The sequence below is a fragment of the Pinus tabuliformis genome, chromosome 5_1, assembly GCF_031772625.1.
Source record: "Pinus tabuliformis cultivar Carrire ecotype Pingquan chromosome 5_1, CPIR1, whole genome shotgun sequence".
Lineage (NCBI taxonomy): Eukaryota > Viridiplantae > Streptophyta > Pinopsida > Pinales > Pinaceae > Pinus > Pinus tabuliformis.
Genome location: NC_142305.1, coordinates 399,434,919 through 399,452,685, shown reverse-complemented (window position 1 = coordinate 399,452,685; position 17,767 = coordinate 399,434,919). Strand labels below are relative to the sequence as shown.

The 17,767-nt window shown below is 39.2% G+C and overlaps 1 protein-coding gene across 2 annotated transcripts in view; it reads left to right on the top strand.

Moving 5' to 3' along the window:
• The window catches only part of PSL4 (calmodulin-binding protein), a 225,626-nt gene that overhangs the window by 30,396 nt on the left and 177,463 nt on the right, over nt 1-17,767 (top strand). The window lies entirely within an intron of this gene.

Sequence of the window (17,767 nt, the reverse complement as noted above, 5' to 3'; positions counted from 1 at the left end):
TACCTTGCTATTTGGTTAATCTGTTAAAGTAGTAACATTCAATAAAGTGTGTTGATATTGTGAGGAGTCCAAAAGTTAGCAGGTTGCAAAAAATGTTAATGAGCCAACATTAGCTTATGGAGTTCAGGAGGTAGTTAAAGTAATTTATCAGTTGATATATACAAGAAGCTTATGGTGATGTATATAATGGCTCTGTCAATTAATAAAGGATCCATTACCACATATGTTTCTTTATGAATTTTTTGTTTTGCTAGTGTCTTTGCATGAAACTGGATGTGTTGCTTTCAACTATTTTCTGGTTGATAGATTGGGTACAGGGCAATTGAGAGTGATGTGATGGGGGGAGGGGCCATAAGAGCTTCCACCTTCACATGGTTGGCCCAATTCAGTAAAAAATAAAATAGTATTTGGATAAATTTTGGAACAAATCTCCCTCAATCCAATGGAGCAAAAACAAAGTCAATGTCTCTATCTCATGTTATGATTCGTGTGTCTTTAAGATTATCAACAGTGGTATCATAAAGAGAACACCTGGAGCACAAGGAGAGAAATAGGGAAGGAAGACAATACCCTGAGACCATGTTCTAGAAAACTAAGAGAGTTAGATGAGATAAAGTAAGATAGATGTAACAAACATGAATACATGTTAATTTTGGTATGTTCTATGCTTAAGAGCAATTTGCTACAAATTTCTTATTAGCCCAATATCAATTTCCAGATTAGCATTCACATCAGCATGATAGTAAAATGCAGATAGAACATAAACGCAAACAGTAGAAGACAAGCCAAGACAAGAGGACAGAAGATGTGGCACCAGCCACTGACAAAATCCAATGTGGGGAAACCCTTGATCAATTCTTCTTATAATTTTCAATAGTTCAGCAGAGAGATAGAGAGATAGTACAAATATACAAAACTGATATTTTATGACAGCAACAGCAAACCCTAACGAGCAAAGTCAAAGCTGGTCAAACAGGTCAGATTTGACCTCCAATCAGCTTGGTCAATACCCCAGTCAACTCGGCCTCCAACAGCAGGAAGAAGCAGCCCAAAACAGTCCCATAATTCAGTGAAACAAAGGTCAACAGAAGTCAACCTGCAGCCAGCAATTAGGGCAGCCAACGCTGGTCAAACCTGAGGTCAGATCACCTTGGTTTGCATGCCAAAATCTGCGGCCTGCCAAGGAGAAGCAGCCACACCCAATCCGCAGTCAAGGAGGAGCCCACGCTGGTCAGATTACCTTCCTGCAGCCTTGGTCAAATTCGGTCGACGCAGCCCTAATCAGAAAACAGACTTCGTCCTTCCACACGTGTGAGAGAGAAGGATGAATGGATGAGATGATGAAATGAGTCCATGAGGTCTCCTCCTTTTATATCAACGTTGAGGTTAAGTTGGGGGTTGAAAAATAACTAATTTGCTTGCTGGCCGACCTTGACCAATTGTCAAGAATACAAATAAATTCATATCTCTATATATGCATGTCGGAATCGGATATCTTTAGATCAATCCTACACCTCTTGGAGAGAGGAATCCAAGAAAAATATCAGCTGCCCCAAATAAGGTGACCCATATGGAGTTTGGCCCTAGTTGCCACTTTTAACAATACACCTATGATAATAATAATAATACAAAATCATAATAAAACGGTTTTAAATGACCAAAGGTCACGCCTGAAAGGCATGTCAATTCAAGTTTGTGACTATTCAATTTATAGCTATACACAACGTCCCATGATATGGTAATCATCTCTCATATTATATTATCGAGTGCATTATTTTTATCAGTATGGATTCTTTTATGTTGTCTTATTTATTTTAGATATTCAGTTGATAAACTAGTTGGGATCATTACAATAGTATCAAAGATTCTTCCAGGGCACTTTGTCTGCTGTTTGGAGAGAACCATTTCCTAACGGACTGTGAATTGATCCTGGCATTTGGCCACATACATTATGGGGTTTCTGTGATCCTGGCCTTTGACCACAACCTGGCCCTTGGCCATTTCTTTTCATAACAAAACCTATAAAAGAAAAAAGAAAGAAAAATATCCTGCCATTACAAAAAAAATATCATTCTGTTGCCAGTATTTTTAAACATAGAAATTCAGATGAGACGAGATTGAGATTGAGTTACAAATTTAAAATACCTGCTAGTAACTGCCAGAGTCATTTGATAGTAGAATTGATTAAAACAAACGTGGGAGCCAAAAAATATCTGTTGGAGGCTTCCCTGTAAAGAAACACTAATAAACAGATCTGTAACAGACCAAGCTCTGGAATGAAGCTGTGAAAAAAGTTGTGAAGGTCACCGTTAATTATACAAGCTGTGGTATCTGTGAAAGGATTGAATTACAAATTTAAAATGTCTGCCACATAACAGCCAGAGTCGCATTTAATAGAAGAATTGATTTAAGAAAACATGGGAGACAAAAAAATCTCTTGGAGGCTGCCATACAAAGAATAACAAAGCAAGCTCTGGAACGAATCCACGAGTAAAATTGTAAAGGCCACCATTCATTATGCAAGCTGTGGTATCTGCGTAAGGAGTTGCAGAAGCACGCTCTCTGTTCTGGGCTACAGCTAATGTGGCAAAACCAGGCACCATTGGAATTATAAAATCTGTTGTAGAGAAGGATGGTTTGAACCACTACTTTGTAGAACTGCATTCAGAACTGTCATTGGTGCTACCTATAGACAAGTCTATGCATGAGACATAGTATGCAAAGTTGCAAACTAATAATTTGAAATCACTATCGTCAAATTCATGGCATTCAATAGTTGTTTCTGTTAATCATAGCTGGGTGATAAAGTCATGACTACTGTTAATAAAGAAGATGGAGCAAATGGAGTGACTCTCAAACATAATTGCGTCTTACCTTGTTCCTGTTGAGAAACCAAGTGCTAGAAGATAATGATTGATTTCTCTTAGCTTGATAATTACTTGTGATTCGTGAATGTTAGTTGGCTTCTTGTTACTTATATTATCTTCTTCATCAAGTAATTATACAAATGTGCAGAAATATAAAGAACACAAAGAGATAAAGAACACCCAAAATTAGGCTCAAAGCCAGGGCAAAACCCCACAATGGGAAAACCCAACAATCCTTCTTATACAATCAGATCAAAATGAGATATCCAAGACCCAAGACTAAGACCCAATAATTGCCACCAAAATGTCAAGTCCAACCCTTCAAGTCACCTCCAAATCTGGTCAACACATATCAAAGTCAACAATGATCAAACTGTCCAAATCTGGTCGCTCTGAAATTACAGACCTGCAGTGAGGCCAAAATTTGGCCCTGTGGCAACCTTAGAAAATTCAGCCCTTTTCACAAAAATATTAGTCACATGTGCGAGCTGCCCGAAGGTGAAAATCTTCGGTCAAACTTGGAATTTTCCTTCTTGTTTTGACTTTGCCCTTCTCTCTTTTTTGACTCCTCTTCTTCGCTGATTTCAAATGTATCTTGTTTGTCAAATGATTGTCTTCAAATGGATCAAACTTGCCTCTAATATATAGCTTTCTAGGAGGGCGAATAGGTGGCTATAGGAGGCCCAGGCCGACTTGTTCCAAGGAGGGCCAACTTTGATCATTTTGGTGGACTTTGACTCAATATAAAAGTCTGTTTCTTTTCTTACAAAAAGTCCAAATAGGACTTGACTCAAATATATTTTCTTTTTGACCCTTTGACACTATAAGCATGTAGAACATGCTTTGACCAAAAATGAAATAATAATAATGAATATCATAAATATGTCAATGATAAAAATTACGTTTTATTACATTATGAAGACCGACACTAGCTAAATTTTCAACCAGTGTTGATAATATCGATATCGGCAAAATATTGGCGAGGGTCCAGAGAACATCTTATTGGCAATACTAGCGAAAATATCGGCAAGCATAAAAAATGCATAATATATTCATTTTTTTCTTCAGATTTTTAAACATATAAAACAATAACAACATGAAATAAATACATTGGCACATAAATATGAAGAAAGCACTAATATATATGATGACAAATATAAATGATACATCCAAGACGATACCAAATCCTGTTGATCTTTGATGATTGGCCAATCAAGGACTCAAATGTGGAGAACCAACAAAATAACATCACATATATAAAAATATCTCATCATCATGAGTTATATGTAGCAAAACAAATAAAACTAGCAGCTATCTATTTGAAATCAGTGCCCTCTCCCCCTTTTACAGGAAAACATAATGGGCTGTTTGCCAGGCCTGCCCTAGCAGTAGAAGGCCCCACCCCTGCACTTTATGTCAAATAATGAGTGCTAGGTATGGAACTGTGCTTTCTTATATCTATAATAGATGGTGTTGATGTTGATGCTCCCACAGTCTCCTCCTCCTCTTCCTCCTACTCCTCCCTCGAGTCCTCCTCTTGCTGCCCCTGTTCTAATGGATCATCTGGCTCTAACCATGAAGGTGACTCCTCCAAGATGGGCACCTTAGACTCCACCCTCCACTGAAACAATACATCACTATTGTCCAAGGAAATGGCATTTGGATCCATTGGTGCTTCTATTTACTTCATCGAAGTCAGATATTGTAATGCACATACACTAAGTCATTGAGGCGTGCGAACTCCATCTTGTAAGAGTGTCAAAAAAACTAATGATTCTTGAGTGTTGACTCTTGACACTTGAGGGTCATAAATAAAAAATTAAAAATTACAATAAATGTAATTGCTCAACGGATGGTTGAAGCTCAAAGCTATACTTGTTGCGCTTTTTTGAGTGTATTTTCTCAAATACACTCCAATTGCGGTCACACCCTGAAGAGCTACATGTTTGAATCAGGATTTTTATGGCTAATTTTTGCAAATTTGGTGCCCTTGCACCATAGCTTCGCTACCAAATATCTACAACAAAATAAAGAAATAAAAAAGTAAAAAATTTAAAACATAATTAAACTTTCAAATAAAAGTTACATAATTGAATTTTAAAAATTTAGAATTATAAATAAGGATATTGTAAATTGAAAATTCTAATGATTGATGACTTGTCACTTATGTGGCATGAAGAGGGTCCTTTCCCTAATAGCATCATCAAAGCCAAATTGGCCAACATAATCCCGATAAAACTATATCTCGTGATTGATTTTGCTACGAAGCTCAGGATTAGGTACCATCCTCTGAATATAGGAATGGAGCCCTTCCATCACCTCACCATCAAAATCAAAGGAGCATTTGTATGAAAATGCGGGGTTGAGGAAGAGTGCTGCTGCATGAATGGGTCGATGGAGCATCTCTGTCCACCGACTATCAATCACATCCCATAACATCATATGCCTATCAAGCCCAGAAGAACCCTTGTCTGCATAATAAGAATGAATGGCCTCCTTGGCCTCATACAAATAAGCCATTGCAGGCTTGTCCACATCTACCAATCTCAAAACCTTTACTATAGGTTCACTAACTGAGCACGCTTCTTCTACTCCCCACCAAGACGTATCAGTGTACACCATTTTTGTAATGGCTCTCCCGTTTTGTCTCTTGCTGTTTCTACAATCAAAACTTGTGATTGCAGTACACCGCAACTCCTAGTTTCTAATGTATCTCCTCATGAGGCTAAGAACAAAAGCATGGTTATAAATAAACTTCGAGATGCTCCTAGCCATATCAATCAACTCTGAGCAATTGAGTTGTTGCTGTGAGCTTTTCTTGTTGTAGGTGGAAATTCCAGGAGTTGCTAGTATAGAGATTTCTTGGTGAACAACTTGTTTTGGAGCCCTTTAGGGAAGTGGGATAGCTTGAGAGATTATGTGGCAAAGAAGGGGATCCCTTTCCTTGGGTTGTGCATGTTGAGGGGAAAGAGAGCTGGTGGATTGAAATGGCTGTATGTATTAGCTTGTTGTGAGTTTTTGTGGGGTATTGGGCTGTGAGTGGACAATAACTAGCCATAAGAGTAATCCTTTCTTGTGGATTCATAGCTCTAGCTTAGGGGTGACCTGCTGTTGAGAGAATTGGAGCGAAAAGTATATGGTTTGCATTTGGTTGTGTATTCGCTTTCAAAGATAAGTGTTTTGGTTAATTATTTTACATATGGTTTTTACTATTGCATATTCCTTATGTTTTGAGTGTTAAATGTTGCTTGGTATTTTAAATAGATCACACTCTGAATTTTTAAATTTTTTTGTTAGTTGCATGTGTTTTTATCGTGGTGCATTATCTATCTTAATTGTTATCAAAGGAATTTGTTGGGTTTGGTAACGAGAATGCTACATTCTTTTTGATCATGGAGTGAATTGGTTGGATTGCTCATCTGATTCATAATTCATTTGATGGATGACAGTTATGGACTATTTCAAGCTGTTAGGGGAATTGGGCTGTGTCAATATGCATTATCTCAATCATGTCCTTAAAGGTCAAAGGGTTCAAGTTGTTGAAATTAGTGAACAGTTCCAAAATAGGTAACTTCTGGGTAGCTAAAATAATTTATGGCTCATATTAAAGGAAAAAGGATCCATAGCCACCCATTGGGTAGGTCTTGTTAGAGTAGGTGGGGTGGTGAGAAACTTTTATTGCTCAACCTTCTTGGGAAATGACATCATTTGTCTTGGGATCCTATTTGATGATTACTTTGTTTATTCCTTGATTTTGGAAAACCTCGTGTTTGTATGACATTTCTTCTGCTCCAGAACTCGGGTTTTATAAACTAATGGAGGTTGGTCATGGTGGTGGTGTTGTCGCACAGATTGTCTAGGCAGTTCGACAACACTCAGACCGGGGGCTGTCACCCTGATCCCCGATCTCTCCATTTAAGTCGTCTCCCTATAGCAGGCTAAGGGGGGTAGACCCTATGGGATAAAGGAAGACCAACTGGGAACCCGCTGGCTTGAGAGACATAGCAGGGGGAAGCACTTGATCGATTTTTAGATTTGATTAGATCTTTAAATCCTTAAGACCAGTGCCTTATGGAGTTAATGAAAACCAAGTAATTAATTTAACTGCTACTGCTTATGAAGTAATTTAATGATTGCTTGAAAATATTTACAAAATATCCAACATGTAATGAACATTATATAATCCAAGCAATGATTAATTTCACCGGATGCAAGTATTCAAAAGATGCACAAAGCTTTAGCAATTAAACTTCAAAAGGTCAAATGCTTTAAATGACCATAAAATTTAAATGCTAACCAGTTACCACTTTCATATAGCTAGCCATTAGATAAAAATTAAGCGTGTCTAACTATATAAAAATGACAACTATTAATCCCACATTAAAATTTTTAGCCTTAGCGGAAAAGATACACCAAAATTGTAAATGTGACAAATCTTTGAGTGAATATGCCAAGACTAAATGTGACAAAATATTTCATTTTTTTTTTATAAAACAAAAACCAAATTCTAAAATAAGACCAAACCAAAACCTAAAAAAACTTTTTATGATTTTTAAAATATTTTTTAATCCTTTTATTATTATTTTATGATATAAAGTTCTAAATTTAATATTAACATATAACAAAACTAAAATTAAAATTTAATCTAAACTAAAGCCTAATAAAAAACAAACTAGAAGAGACTTTTTTATGCCTTTTTTATATTTTTATATTTTTTAATATTATTTTTAAAGTCAAAATCAGAACACAACTAAATCTAAAATCTAAATAAAAATTCAAAAATTTGAAATTTTTTATGAAACCTAACTAAATAAAATAGAAAATAAACTAAAATATAACTAAAATAAAATCAAAATCTAACCTAGCCTAAAACTAAACCAACATACACATATATCACAGTAATAAAAATAAACTACCTACGCTAACCTTACGTATACATCAAAATACATAAAACCTAAACTGAAATGAGCCACAGGTTTACTGTTGTGACTGTGCAGGTCCGCGGAAGAAGGGGAGACCGACGACAGATAGAGGGCAAGGCGGGAGAAACTTCACGCAGTAGGCACCAAATGGATGGCAGGTGTTTTCGCTGCGGATGGGAACGAGCAAGACGGCCACAGCAAGGAGAAAGCTCGAGCGAAGGTCGAGGGATGACAGCGAGGAGCAAAGGCAAGCTCGATGAAGGCAGTGTGGAAGGATGCGGGTAGCTTCGACAGAGCTGTTGAGAGCTGGACGGATGGGATACCTTCGACCTTCTGGTAGCGTGGAGAGTAATGGATAGCACACAGGTGGAGGAGATAGTAGCGGGACAGAAGAGGGAGAGAGCCAGGCTGTGGTGAAGAAAAGCGAGGAGCTGGAGGAGTAAGGAGCTGCGTGGGTGAAGGTCCGCGTGAAGGGAGAGATGAGCAGCAGAGGGGTTTGCGGCATAAGGAGTGAAGTAGCGAAAAGTTGGAATGGAGTGTAGTCACAGGTTTTGAATGGGGGTGTAAGAATGCGTGGGCAGGAGTATGGCTGCGTGAAGGAAAATAGGCAGTGGATGGGTATGGAGGGCTGCGTAGAAGAGCGAGGGTGAGCCACAAGGGCTGGGCAACGAATGGAGAGAGCAGTGTGAGAAATGGAAGAGAAAACGCGTGGAGTGAGCTGAGGGTTTTGGAAGTGATTGCTGCAGATAGCTGAGAAGAAACATGCAGAGGGAGAAAATGTTGCTAGTGGGAGAAAACTCCGTGGAGGTGAAGCAGCAATCCCACAACCTGTCATAATTTTTTTTTTCGAAAATTTCTGTCAAATTGAAATCCCAGGCAGCAAACAGATAGCCTGGAAAACTCCCACGATTCTTCAGAAGCCTTAAATTTTTTTTTGAATCTTTTTGCTTCAGATTTCTTTGATGAAAACCCCACAAGGAATTTCTAGATCTGAAGTAAATATTCCTGCCAGAGCTGATCCTAAGGCCAGATCTTATCCTCCAAGGCCTAGATCTGGCTTCAGAAAAATATTTTCTTCCGACCTGCAACCTGAAATAACAAAAACCGAACACCCAGAAATAAAATGTGCAAGAAATAAAACTAAAAACCCTAAAACCAGCTAAATAATTACAATATTCACAGTTTAAAGGCTCTAAATAGCCAGATTTGTCAGTATGCCACGAAAATATTTTTTAAGATTTTGAATTTAAGATGAGGTGCTTCAGAAAACCCCCAATGCATCCGCAACAAAAATTCTAATGATAAGCCCGGGATCAAAACCAGCTGGGCTCTTCAGAAAATGCAATCCGATAGTTGGCTGGTTCAGCCGAGAACTTCCCCGAGCGCTCGGTAAACTCAAATTTAAGGATATCCTGCACAGCTTAATTCAACCATTAACAAAGAGGGAGAAAACGATACTAAAATCTAGATCTAATGGAGATGCTTGCCATCATATTCAGAAATTTAACTATCATTCAAACCCTAGCGACTAAACAAGACACCTGTGTGTAAATCACTCTTCATAAAGCTATCATCAATGGCTGAAATTAAAATCATGCACAGAAATAAAACATCTTATAGCGTTTCCGGAAGAGTAACACCAGCAAGATTTCAACCCCAAAGTCTATCTTTATTGCACATGAAAAATGACTACAAGAGAGCTTTCTTTAGCACACGACTCTCAGATCGAATGATCTCAAATGACCCCTGACACCCTATTTCAAGAAAAATTTCCCAACGGCTAGTTCGAGTGATCCATGTCAAAGTGATCTCGGCCGTCGATGAGGATCAAAATCTCTTTTAATCATCCGTCGAAATTTAAAATGCATTTTAATATATTAAAAAACTAAAATTTTGCATTTATTTCTTTAAAACTTTGACTTATTATTATTTTATTTATTTATCTTTATTTTATTTTATTTTATTTTTTATTGTTTATATTTTATTTTTATTATATATATATATTATTTTTTATTTAAAGGGACCCTCGAACTTAGCCTTTGGGAATTTTACCTAGGACCTAGGACCTATGAGGCAATTAATTATTTTCTAACCCTCAAGACACTTTACATCATGATTTTTACATTTTTACATCTCAAGGGGGATTACCCATTTGACATAGACCCTCATAGACCACCCAGTTCTGCGGCACAAATGTAATCTAGCAGATCAAACAATTTGTAATAACCTAACCAAATAGTTAGTATTATTCCCAAACCACTTTTACATAGACTTGACCTAGCACACTAGGATTCCCCTAAGATTCTAATGACAAAATCCATTCCGGCTTTGGGGTTAGGCTGAAGGAAAACTTTGCCGACCATGGGTCGGTGAGACACAAAACCTTCTGGAACGTAGATCATCACTAGAAGATTAGTTTTACCTAGGCAAATACATACATGACACAGATCTGCTAAGATTATTTACAAATTTACACATGTAGGCTGGGTTTACAACATAACATGATTAGGCTGATGATGATAGTCGAATGGCACGGACACAACGATCAAGTGCTATCCCTTTTTTCGGAAAAGGGGGTGTACTGCTATGGGTAGTTGACACGTAGTGGTCAACAGGTGGTATTCCAAGCAAAGGATCAATGGGTAGAATCGAAGGCTCCAATGGTTTAGTAGTGGATATATCCAATTTTCCTCAAAAGGTGGATGGTTTGCTAGTCTATGAGAGGAGGATTGAAAACTTTATTTGCTTGAACATTAGGGTTAATAAAGCGGCTATTGATGCAGTCGGTGTGGATTCTTTGTCAAGTGGGGGTTTTGCTAGTCTATGAGAGGAGGATTGAAAACTCTATTTGCTTGAACATTAGGGTTAACAAAGTGGCTATTGATGCAGTCGGTGTGGATTCTTTGTCAAGTGGGGGTTTGCTGTTAGTTTCATCCACAATATTCTCGAGTCATTTATTGAGAGATAGTGGCAAGCTTGATGTAGGTGTAGGTAGGAATATCCTGTCAAAAGGGAAAGCCTACAAAATCCATGTAAGGTAAAAATCCTCGCCTATAAGCTTGGTGCTTATGTTTGATATTAAGATGAATGAAATAGTTCACATGGCTTCAATGGATTTTGTTGGGTGGTATTCATCGATAGTGGTTGGGCAAAGTGGGCTTGAAGGGATGGATGAAAGAGTCCTAGGACCACATTTTTGGATACACGCTGAATTTTTTTATTCTGGTGTGAGTGTGGATGGGTTTCATCTTTAGATTAGAGGCTGATGCGAAGAAATAACAAAAGTGTTTTACAAGCATGGTACTAGTGTGATGTTTCTTAAGCCTAGGTCACCCTTCTTTGATCCCAGAATGGAGAAGATGATTGTAAGCCCGTTGTGGGTTAAATAATAATTAGTTGGCATGTTAGCTAATTTTTTGGTCAATTTAAGTTCTAAGGAAATTGGAAATTCTGTAGCGTCTTTCATGGGTGTAGGCAGTTGACATGAGGTTTCTATATAATAGTATTATGTCTGTGGCTTGAATTCTCATTGGAATAGACTTGGGAGTGGGTTTGGTCACTGAGAAGGTGTTACAAAATGGTAGTCATGCTATGACTCAAATATTAGACCACTGTTGGGTGCCTTTTAAGTGTGTTAGATGTGGCATAGATATGGCTATTTGGTGCAGGAGTGCAATATGCTATATCATAAACTGTAAATTTACCAACCCTAGGTTATCATTATCCTAATGTTCTCTCATTAAAGAATTCAAAATGAAGTTGATTTAACAACATAAAATCTATATTCTTGGATCCCTGTTGGCTTTAAACGGCAGCTCAGTGATTCCCTTGATCATGGTTAGCTGTAAATTATGTGGTTGCTCTGGCTGGTGTGTTTTGGATTGTCTATTGTTTAAGTGATTTGATATTAGTTTTTCAATTTTGGTTTTCTTTTCTTTCAATTTTTGTTTGCATGCATAAGATATCTATGCTAACACACACAGCGAAAATAACAGCTGTATAGACAAGGCTAGAGAACTTTTATTGCTTGGTATAGAATGAGGGAAACATGCCTGTGAAGGCCTCAGCCGAATTACAAACTGAGTGGTGAAGCTGTCAACCTGATTTTGCTTCTTATATCTGGTCAGACGAGCCTTGTTCTTGGTGCATAATATGTCACTGGCAGTCTGTAGGCAATGATCCTCTGTCTATAACTCCTAGCTTGCACCCTTTGATACAGATTTGGCAGATACAATCCACAGGATGACACTTAAAGGCAACAGATATACATTCATGGAAATGCTGCAATTGATATTTCCGCTTTTGTTGTTGTCATTATGCATGGAGCGTGTATTCCTCACAGTAATTAAATAATTTGTATCTCTAAGCTGTTGTTTTGTATACAGAGTCGTTGAATATCTTTCTTGCACTTCACATTTAAAAATATTTATATTTTTGTGAATATTTAATCCTAGATGTAGAAATTTCTCATTTCGCACCCCGGTTTTTAGTTTCTCCTTATTTCTCCATATTTCTCCAAAATAGTTAAATGCCCTTTCCCATATCCATACATTCAACAACTGGAAAATAAATTTTGTTGAAAAAAAAATTTCTGGAAATATTACAGAATGTTGAAAATGCAGAAATAAATATAAGCACATACAAACAGCCATTCAACACATTTAAACAGTGATTTTCGGTCAAGGTGACCCTGGAAAACCCCCTACAACTCTTGGGGAAAATCAGTTCGAATGCTCCTTATTTCTGGAAAATGCTTTTTACAGTGAGAGAAATATTCAGCAAAAATTTAGCAAGCAAACTTTTACAACTTATCTCGTTTTCCGTGCCTCGCAACCAACTGGAAAAAAAACTTGCAAACAGCAAAACATAACAGCAATAAATGCTATATGGCCTTGTTTTTTGTGCCCAAATTTCAGCCTTAAATGCTACTGTACGGACTGCCTAGAAAAGTGTGCAAGCTGCCATAAATGCTGTTGTAAGGTTTTCCTATATTTTTGTGTAAAACAACAACAGTACAGCTGTATGGATTTCTGCCTAGAAAGCGTGCCACGGTAAAGCTACTTGCTGTACGGCCTCCCTTGAAAATCGTGCTAGCAAACTTCAGATTTTCTGCTCCTCGATTTCTGTGCTAACTTGCTGTAGGACCTCCTTGGAATCTGAACCAAAACTGCTGTACGGCTTTTCTAGAAAATCATGCCCAAAATCTGCCTTTCACTGTGTGCTAACTCAGCTGTACGGACTTGCTGAAATGCTGTCTTGGAATGTGTGCCAAGCTGCTGTCTCCTTCTCCTCACTGTCCAGAAATCTCCCTTGCTCTCTTGCTCTCCTTCTCTCAATCTGCTCATGAAAGAATTAATGACCTTTTCCTCCTTTAATCTAACCCTAAGTGACTTTGGGGGAATCCCTAAATCCAATGGCTGAAATAGATTGAGATTTAGGGCTGAGATTAAATGCTCATTTAAATCTCACTTTCTATTTTTTAATTCACCCCACTTTAATAAAGACCCACTTAGTCATTTATGTCCAAAGTAACTTTTCTTTTCTAATTTTACATTGACATTATTAAAGTCACTTTAAAATTAGACTTTAGTAACTTTATCACTTAAAGTCAATTTTAAATTAAATTTGACTTTATAAAAATTATAAAGTCACTTTAGGAGAAAAATTAAATTCTTTTGGACACTTTTCCCTAGGCCAAAGATCAAAGCCTTAGGGAACCACTTGTCCTACGGTACCAAATTTCAACACTCCCTCTTACCGAGGAAGGTGTTCCACACCACACCCATCTTGTCTCTGAAGTAGACATGCTTGCCCCGTGGTAAGGCTTTGGTAAGAATATCTACAACCTGCTCATCAGTGGGAATATACTCAAGCTTCACAGATCCCTTCTGAACATAGTCTCTGATGAAATGATATTTGATCCCGATATGCTTTGACCTGTCATGAAATACTGGATTCTCCGTGAGTTTAATGCAACTCTGATTATCACAGTAAATCTCTGAAGGTCTTAACGGCTGGCCAAATAAGCCAAACAACATCTTGTGAAGCCAGATGGCCTCACAACTAGCTAGACTGACTGCCATATACTCTGATTCCGCTGAACTCAATGCTATTGACTGCTGCTTCCGGCTGAACCATGACACTACTGCCGAACCCAACCCAAAACAACACCCTGAAGTGCTCTTCCTATCAGAAGCACAACCTGCCCAATCAGAATCAGTATAACCTGCCAATCTCACTCCATCCCCCTGCCTGTAGTCCAGACCATAATCCACTGTCCCCTGCAAGTACCGCAAAATGTGTTTTGCAGCCACCCAGTGAACCTTCCTAGGCTCACACATAAACTGACTCATCGTGTTGACTGCAAAACAAATATCTGGTCTAGTGTTGACCAAATACATCAAGGAACCAATCAGCTGCCTGTACAATGTGGGATCCACCAACTCGGAATCCGAAGCATGAAGCTTCTTCCAGTTGGTGATCATCGGTGTCGACATGGGTTTACTATCCTCCATGTGGAAACTGCCAAGGATGTCCACAATATACTTCCCCTGCCCCAGGAAGAAATGCCCCTCCTCCAGCCACACCTCCAAACCCAAAAATTAATGCATCAAGCCGATGTCCTTCATCTCAAACTCCGTCGCAAGGTCTCTCTTGCAGTGCTCTATGAGTCTCTCTGCACCTGTAATGACCAAGTCATCCACATACACCACTAGAATGAGAGGCTCCTCACCTATCACAATGTAGTAAAGGTTCGGATCTGCCTCACTCTTTGTGAAACCCATCCCCTGCAAGTATGTATCTATCCTGGAGTACCAAGCTTTGGGAGCTTGCTTCAGGCCATAAAGGGCCTTCTTCAGTCTGCACACATGGGACTCCTTTCCATGCACCTCAAAGCCCTGTGGCTGCTCAATGTACACCTCCTCCTGTATGAAGCCATTGAGAAATGCAGTCTTCACATCCATCTGGTGGATCTTCCAACCCATCTCTGCTGCTATCGATATAATGGAGCGGATCGAAGTATATTGAGCCACGGGAGCGAAGGTCTCCTCATAATCGACTCCCTCTACCTGGGAGAACCCTCTAGCCACAAACCTTGCTTTGAATTTCTCAATGCTGCCATCTGCAGCATGCTTTACCTTGTAAAGCCATCTGGAAGTAACCACGGATTTGCCCTCAGGCCTCGGCACCACCTCCCAAATATCATTCTTCATGATAGAAGAATACTCCTCCTGCATGGCCTCTCTCCAGACCTGCTGGCTAGCTGCCTCTTCATAGCTAGAAGGCTCAGAGTCAAGGATGCTGGTAGCCATTGCCATATAGCTACAAAACCTCTTAGGTGGTCTACTCTCTCTGACCGGCCTCTTAGGCTCAGCAACATATGTGGCATCTCTCAAGGTGTCCTGAAGCCACTTGGGCTTCCTCTTCCCTGAGCATACTTGTCCCATTGGAGAATGAAACTCCTCCTCATCATCATCAGGAGCCTGAACTCCTGACTGTCTGTCTGCTGTCCTCCTGCCTGCACTTGAACCTGTAGAAGCTGAGGTACCGTGTGAACTGTCCATCAGTGGACTCCCTAGTGAACTGGTCTGTCGACTGCTCTGCATGCTGCTCGGAGCACCACCCCTCTGGCTCGGCGAGCCACTGCTCACTGACGGACCTGACATCGTCATAGATGTACCTCCGGATCCTCTTGATCCCTGCCCACTGGATCCCTGTGACTGACTCAACTGCTGTTGAGGGTTTGGTTGATCCAGATACTCTAACTCCCATGACCTCCTAAAGGCCTTGTCCTCCTCGAACTTCACATCCCGCCTGATAACAACTTTCCTCTGTGCAGGAATGTAAATCTGAAAGGCCTTTGAGGTCTCACTGTAGCCCACAAAGATACCCTTCTCTGCGGTGGGCTCTAGTTTGGTCCTCTTCTCCTTGGGTATGTAGGAGTATGTAATGCACCCAAAGATACGAGGATGACCAATATCAGGCTTCTTCCCAGAAAAAGACTCCTTCGGAGTCATGTGCCCCAAGGCCCTAGTACCCTACATTCTCTTGATTATTGGTAGTCTCCCCTGCATAGAGGGCTTTGTTCTCTCGATTAAATACAACTTCCATACCCTAGTACATGATAAAATCCAATGGAAACATTGCAATCCCCCCAATCTTGAAATCCTGAAAAACAGATAAGTCCGCTGGATTTTGAGTGAGATCTAAAATTCTACTTTCTCCATATGAAATCCAATGAGGGCGAAACCACTCTCAAACATCCTGAGTCATTTCATGGTAATGTTAAAAATTTAAGTAAAAGGATGAAAATGAAAAATAAAGGAGAATATCACTTTTACTTTAAGAATTTAACATTACCATGAACTGCATATCAACACTAGGACAAAAGTTCACTTTTATAACTTTAGACAGGCATCTGGAAGCAAGTAGAAGTCACTAGGCTAACGTAAGAATAGATTAGAAAACAAATAATAATAAACGTGGGTCGTACGACCCTGAAACGCGTTTTAGGCCGTACTGGCCACGTTTTAGTTTCGGGCCGTACCAAACGCGTTTCAGCTTTTCGTACTCGTTTCTGTATGGAAACGCTCTCCTACCCCACGTTTCCTGCAACATAGCTCCGTCTAGAATCAGTCTCTTACCCTTGTTGTTCTTTTTATTATAAGCAGCTAACAGAGTAGCATCAGTAGGCACAACAACATGGTTCTGTGTGGTATGCAACATAATGTCCCAGACTTCTGCCTCCTCAAAGATACTCTGCATTCTCTCCTTCCAAACGCTGTAATTGGTATGCCCATCCAACCTGTCCTCCACCCTCAATCCCAATGACATCCTGCTGTCCTAAAACTGAAAAATAGCACTGTTGTAGTAAAGATAAAACTGCTATTTGTGAAAAATCAGCTTGCTGGAATTTTCTGAGTGAAAAATCAACAGGCTGTAATTTTCCTCCTTGCTGTCCCAAATTGCACTTCAGCACTCAAGCTCTGATACCATGTAGAAATTTCTCATTTCCCACTCCGGTTTTTAGTTTCTCCTTATTTCTCCAAAATAGTTAAATGCCCTTTCCCATATCCATAGATTCAACAACTGGAAAATAAATTTTGCTGAAAACACAAATTCTGGAAATATTACAGAATGCTGAAAATGCAGAAATAAATATCAACACATACAAACTTCCATTCAACACATTTAAACACAGTGATTTTTGGTCAAGGTGACCCTGGAAAAACCCCCTACAACTCTTGGGGAAAACCAGTTCGAAAGCTCCTTCTTATTTCTGGAAAATGCTTTGTATTGTGAGAGAAATATTCAGCAAAAAATCAGCGAGCAAACTTTTACAACTTATCTCGTTTTCCGTGCCTTACAACCAACTGGAAAAAAACTTGCAAACATCAAAACAGAACAACAATAAATGTTGTACGACCTCCTCGATTTTTGTGCCAAATTTCAGCCTTAAATGCTGCTGTACGGACTGCCTAGAAAAGTGTGCAAGCTGCCATAAATGCTGCTGTACGGTTTTCCTCAATTTATGTGCAGAAAAACAACAGTACATCTGTATGGATTTTTGCCTAGAAAAGCGTGCAAAGGTACAACCACTTGATGTACGGCCTCCCTTGAAAAACGTGCCAGCAAACTTCAGATTTTCTGCTCCTCGATTTTTGTGCTAACTTGCTGTATGGCCTCCTTGGAATCTGAACCAAAACTGCTGTACGGCCTTTCTAGAAAATCGTGCCCAAAATCTGCCTTTCACTATGTGCTAACTCAGCTGTACGGACTTGCTGAAACGCTGCCTTGGAATGTGTGCCAAGCTGCTGCCTTCTTCTCCTCACTGTCCAGAAATCTCCCTTGCTCTCTTGCTCTCCTTCTCTCAATCTGCTCATGAAAGAATTAATGACCTTTTCCTCTTTTCCCTCCTTTAATCTAACCCTAAGTGACTTTTGGGGAATCCCTAAATCTAATGGCTGAAATAGATTG